This window comes from Ruditapes philippinarum, unplaced genomic scaffold, assembly GCF_026571515.1.
Source record: "Ruditapes philippinarum isolate M1 unplaced genomic scaffold, ASM2657151v2 ctg3834_1_1_1_1, whole genome shotgun sequence".
Lineage (NCBI taxonomy): Eukaryota > Metazoa > Mollusca > Bivalvia > Venerida > Veneridae > Ruditapes > Ruditapes philippinarum.
Genome location: NW_026853122.1, coordinates 104844 through 110843, shown reverse-complemented (window position 1 = coordinate 110843; position 6000 = coordinate 104844).

Here is a 6000-nt window from a genome sequence, read left to right as displayed (position 1 = left end):
TGACGTAAAACCCAATCAAACAAACAACAAATATTTTCTTTTTATCTTGGGTGATAGATATACTCCAGATTCTTCATTCTAGATGTACAATCAAAAATTACTAATTCTGCAACTGATGAATTAGTCTGTAGCACTTGATGAGTGATGAGAGTTGAGAGTTGCTTTGACGGTACTGTTAACAGATACAGCTAAACCATATGCCGAATTGCTAGAACAGTCATATCTGTACAACTGATAACCAGGAAGGGGCATAATAATTCTGCAAATATTGCAGGCAGAGTTGTGCAAACTGATGTACATTGTTACTATAAAAAGTATTGTAAATTTCAAGTGAATACCTCCAGCAATAATTGAGATATTTGACTTTACAAAAAAACTTTAACCAAACTTTCTAAGTTAAAAAGGGGCATAATATTCGCATACTTCATAAATGATCTTGTTGAAGGCTTAAATCGTCTTAACAAAGGTGTTAAGTTTAATGATGATATATTGTTTATTATATGCTGACGATATTTTATTATTATCAGAAAATGAAAGAGATATGCAGGATATGTTAAACTATATTAATGATTGGTGCAGAAAATGGCGACTAAAAATTAATGAGTCGAAATCGAATGTTATTCATTTTAGATGCAAAGGAAAAAGTCAAAGTAATTTAACATTTCACATAGATGCTTCGGATATTATGTATACATCTACTTATAAATATTTGGGTGTTTTAATGCATGAACATTTAGATTTTTCGTACTCTGCTGATATTCTTTGTAAATCAGGTGGTCGAGCACTAGGTGCAATTATATCTAAAATTCAGAATCATAAAGATATTGGCTTTAAAACATATACAAAAATGTATTACTCTTGTGTTGTGCCTGTAACTGATTATTGTTCTTCAATATGGGGTTTCAAAAACTACAAGAAACTAGATATTACTCAGCATAGAGCAATTAGATATTTTATGGGTGTACATAGATTTGCTCCGATACTAGCAATTACTGGTGATATGGGGTGGATTTGTGCTCAGCATAGACGTTGGGTTAATATACTGAGACTATGGAATAGACTTGTACATATGGATGATGATAGACTCACAAAGAAAGTGTTTTTGTATGATTATACTACTGTTGGAAATACATGGTGTTCAGATGTTAAGCATATTCTACAGCAAGTAAATATGTCACATTTGTATGACAACAAACTTCCAGTTGATTTGAAGAATATTGAAGACTCTACTTTTACTATACAAATCAAATTGGTCTGACTATGTTACAAATGTGGCAAAGCTGAGAACATATGTTACATTCAAACAAGATTATGAAACAGAAAAATATCTCATGTCTTCCTTAACTAAAGCAGAAAGATCCCATTTAGCTCAATTAAGATGCGGTATTCTTCCGCTCAAACTAGAAACAGGACGATACGTGGGATTACGTGTTGATGAAAGAATATGCACTCTTTGTACTGACAATGTTGTTGAGGATGAAACTCACTTTATATTGAAATGCTCTAGATACAACGATTTACGTGCTAATTTGATTTCTAAATGTAAAGAGAGTAACAGTGACTTTGACAATATGTCTGATATTCAAAAACTAAGTTATGTGATACAAAATCAATATGTTAACGCTGCAAAGTTTATTGTAGAAAGTATGAAAAGAAGAAGGTTATATCTTTATAAATGACCTGATGTTTTACATAATAAAAATTTACTTGAGTGTATTGAATCATGTTAAAATATCACCAGACATATTTGAAAATAACAAGAAATATAATAACATCTTAACATTGTTTAGAATTTATAGCTTTTGAAATTTTGATATGCTTTGCTTATCTATATGGAATTTTGATGATTGACCACTGTATTTCCGATTATTTTTTTCTATGCTTTACATATTTTATTGTAAATCATTTATATGAATTGTATATAGTTTAAAGTGACTTATAGGCCCAACGTGGCCGGGTGTTGTAATTTGTTATATGTATGTTTATTATATTGTACATAACACAATGTCACTATAATAAAATTTACTTACTTACTTACTTACTTACTTACTTATTGTAGGCAGAGTTATCGAACTTGTCAATCCGATGAACATTGTTACTATAAATAAGTGTTGTAAGTTTTAATTGAATATCTCAAGCAATAATTGAGATATTTGACTTTACAAAAAAACGCAGACGCCGTGAGCCTGTCACATTTTCAGTTTTGTCGTTTTGTGCGTTCTTTAGGGATTCCTTGTTTCTCTCTATTTTACAAACAACAAACTATAAGATTTTCAAAACAGAGCTTATCTTTATAATTCATTTTTCGAATCCAATAATAAACTATCATAATAGTTATACAATTTATTTTTTCAAAACAGAATATATCTGTATTGACAATTTTATTCAAATGTCTGTTCAATCTCTGTTTCACGTTTTTTTCACTGTTTTAGTCTTATTCTCATTCCTGTAATTCCCTAATACTTTAAGCAGACTGATTGTTGTTTTAATGTCAAAACTGCTATTATTTTATTATTAATTCTGCTTTTCCCTATACAATTGCATATGATCAATAGTTACTGAATGTTGCTACTAAATGAGATGTGTGGTCAGTGGTGCTATTGACACTTTACGGAATCGTCAACATATGGGTCTTTTATTGAATGCCATAGTATGTGATGTTATTGTTTGTTTGAGTTTCACGGCATATTGACACATAACTCGCCAAACCGCGCCGAACCTTTTTTGTTAACAAATATGAAAAAACAAGATCATCAAGGAAGGGCGGCGTTCAGTGAATGACAAAACAAAATTAAGGTAAAATTCACAAATGACTGGACTGAAAGCTTGTGTAATCCCTAACCAAATCCTCACAAAAACGTAGTTCATTAAATTTTGTCCAAGTACTCGCCCTCAATTCCATTAATAAAAATTCCTTAATAAGTTTCATTGTTTAAGCTTAAAGCACTTGGCTAAAGCCGTTGTGTGAAACACCCAGCAAGATCCTATGGTCCGTTTTCTCTTCCTCTTATTTGGATTTCGTCCTGCAGATGGAGTTTTTGACAGTGTTGGCATTAAGTTTTCCGACATCTGTCCAGAATTTCATCTTCTTTGCACGTCTATTTTCTTCAGGCATTGTTGTCGAGTTATCAATCTTGATGGCATGATGTTGTGAATATCGACTTCATCTTTTATCTTGTTCTCCTTGAATGATGTTGATTAGCGTTAGCATATCTTGCATTTTACACTACTAGTATTTGCAGATTTTAGTATGTGGTTGGCGCTTTCGGAGCTATTGCTGGTCCAGTGGCTATGCGTTGTCCCTTTTAAAGTTGGTGTAGTCATATGTTCCTATCTCAGTTGTGTCCATGCCTGAGTCTTTTACAATCGTAAAGTGCGGATAAAATTTCATATGTTTCCTTCAGCGGTTATCCTACGATGTATTCCATGTGAAAAATGGTGTTGTACTTCAGATGGCGTATAAATAGCATGTGTGTACATCCGGGTAGACATCGTTTGATTGCACCTTTGAAAGCAGGCTTCTCATCACTGCCTACAACCTGATTTTTCATTTCCTTGTCTAAGATTAACGGCAATATATAGCAAAAAATAATTTATGAAAATGCTCGAATAGTAAACTTTTGTGCATGAATGTAGGACCAAAACATATTCGATGTCCATTGGATTTCCGTCTCAGAACTGATGTATCTTTGTAAACAGTCGGTGTTACATGACAATCGTCAAAGTTGTCTTACTCATTCCTAGGACAACTTCATTTTCTCAACAGAAGAATCTCTTGATGTCTGTAATTTCTTGATCTGTGTAAAGGGTCACTAAAGGGTACTTAGGCCGTCATCATGCTTCACGCTTTTTGTGCCCCCACGTTAGTGGCGGGCATTTAGATTTACCCTTGCCCGTCCGTCCGTCCGTCCGTCCTTCCGTCCGTCCGTTCACTTTTGTGTCGCACGTAACTCAAAAAGTATTTGACCTAGAGTCATGAAACTTTACAGGAATGTTGATCAGCATGTGTAGTTGTGCACCTGGGTATTTTCGTCTGGATATTTTTAGTATTTTCAGAGTTATTGCCCTTGAATTAGTAAAATTTTGCAATTTTCATCTTGTGTCGCATGTAACTCAAAAAGTATTTGACCTAGAGTCATGAATCTTTACAGGAATGTTGATCAGCATGTGTAGTTGTTCACCTGGGTATTTTCGTCTGGATATATTTAGTATTTTTAGAGTTATTGCCCTTGACTAAGTAAAAATTTGCAATTTTCATTTTGTGCTGCATGTACATTAAAAAGTATTTGACCTAAGGTCATGAATCTTTACAGGAATGTTGATCAGCGTGTGTAGTTGTGCACCTGGATATTTTCGTGCGGATATTTTTAGTATTTTCAGAGTTATTGCCCTTGACTTAGTAAAAATTTGCAATTTTCAACTTGTGTCGCATGTAACTCAAAAAGTATTTGACCTAGAGTCATGAAACTTTACAGGAATGTTGATCAGCATGTGTTGTTGTGCACCTGGGTATTTTCGTCTGGATATTTATAGTATTTTCAGAGTTATTGCCCTTGACTTAGTAAAATTTTGCAATTTTCAACATGTGTCGCACGTAACTCAAAAAGTATTTGACTTGAGTCATGTAACTTTACAGGAATCTTGATCAGCATGTGCAGTTGTGCACCAGGTATTTTCGTCTGGATTTATGTAGTATTTTTAGAGTTATTGCCCTTCACTTAGAAAATTTTTGCAATTTTCAACTTGTGTCTCAAGTTACTGAAAAAGGATTTGACATAGTCATTAAACCTTATGGGCAGGTTGCTCAGCACATTTAGATTTTCACCTGGGGTTTCGCTTGTGGATTTATCCAGTATTTGTAGAGTTATTTCCCTTGACTTAGTAAAAAGATTGACAGAACAGTGGCGCGGTGGGGGCACCCGTGTCCTATGGACACATTTCTAGTTACAAACTCTGTTGAACAAGTACTTCAATTTTTCTTATTTAATCAGCAATATTTGTTGATGAAGGCTTGTCTTCTTTTATTTTATTTCATGTCTATTCGAAGTCGCCGTTGGTTTATACATTCATCTCTCGTTCTACTTCTTTCACTGACCGATGTTTTATTTGTTATTTTAAATGCTACCTCACTCATGGCTTTGTTCTGATTAATTTAGTGTTAGAATCAGTATGCGCGTAAGAGCCAAAATATGTTCATCCAGGGAATATACCCACATACTCAACGATTACTACGACATCGGGAATCGATATTTTTGAATGTAATTTTTATATAAATGTTATCCTTTTCTTGAATAGGTTAGGCCTGATGGCGACAATTTTTAGATGTTGGTACAGTCTGTGTACTTTAATGACCTCATCTGTGCATGGTTGCGGATCCAAAGCCATGAAATCACGTTTCCTGTAAATCTGCCTTGGTATACAGTATATGCCGTTGTGTTTCACCACAGTGATCAGCTATCCAGACGAGTCTAAATATGTATAACAAGGTGAAGCATCCCAATCCAGGCACCGCATTCATCTATAACTCGGAGCGCTTCCCCGACTAACAATTGTATATTTATACTATCGTCTAATACATTGTACATTCCATCCTTTCGACTCGTCAACCAATGATACATTGTATGTGCGGACCCTTAAAGATATTTAGATTTGTGTTAAGATTCATCAATTTTCAATGGCCCTAGCTAAATTCGAGTCGACCCTCTTCATCAAAGTCTGCAATTTCCTCAACCGATTGGTTTGAAGTATGATTGCCGTCAGGATCCTCTCATTGGATACACTTCTTTATTTTTCTCTGATGTGGTCGATTGATCTGTCACTAAAGTTGAAGTTTGATTGTTAAAGCTTCTGTCATTGGTTAATGTTTTGTTTTCCGCTGGTATTGTTGATAGATCAGGCTTACAGGCTTAAATGACGACCTGCTTTCCTCCAAATATGCATTACTATCCATGTCAATTTCAATAGCATCAATGCGACATCTTTTGGTGACCATAATCATCA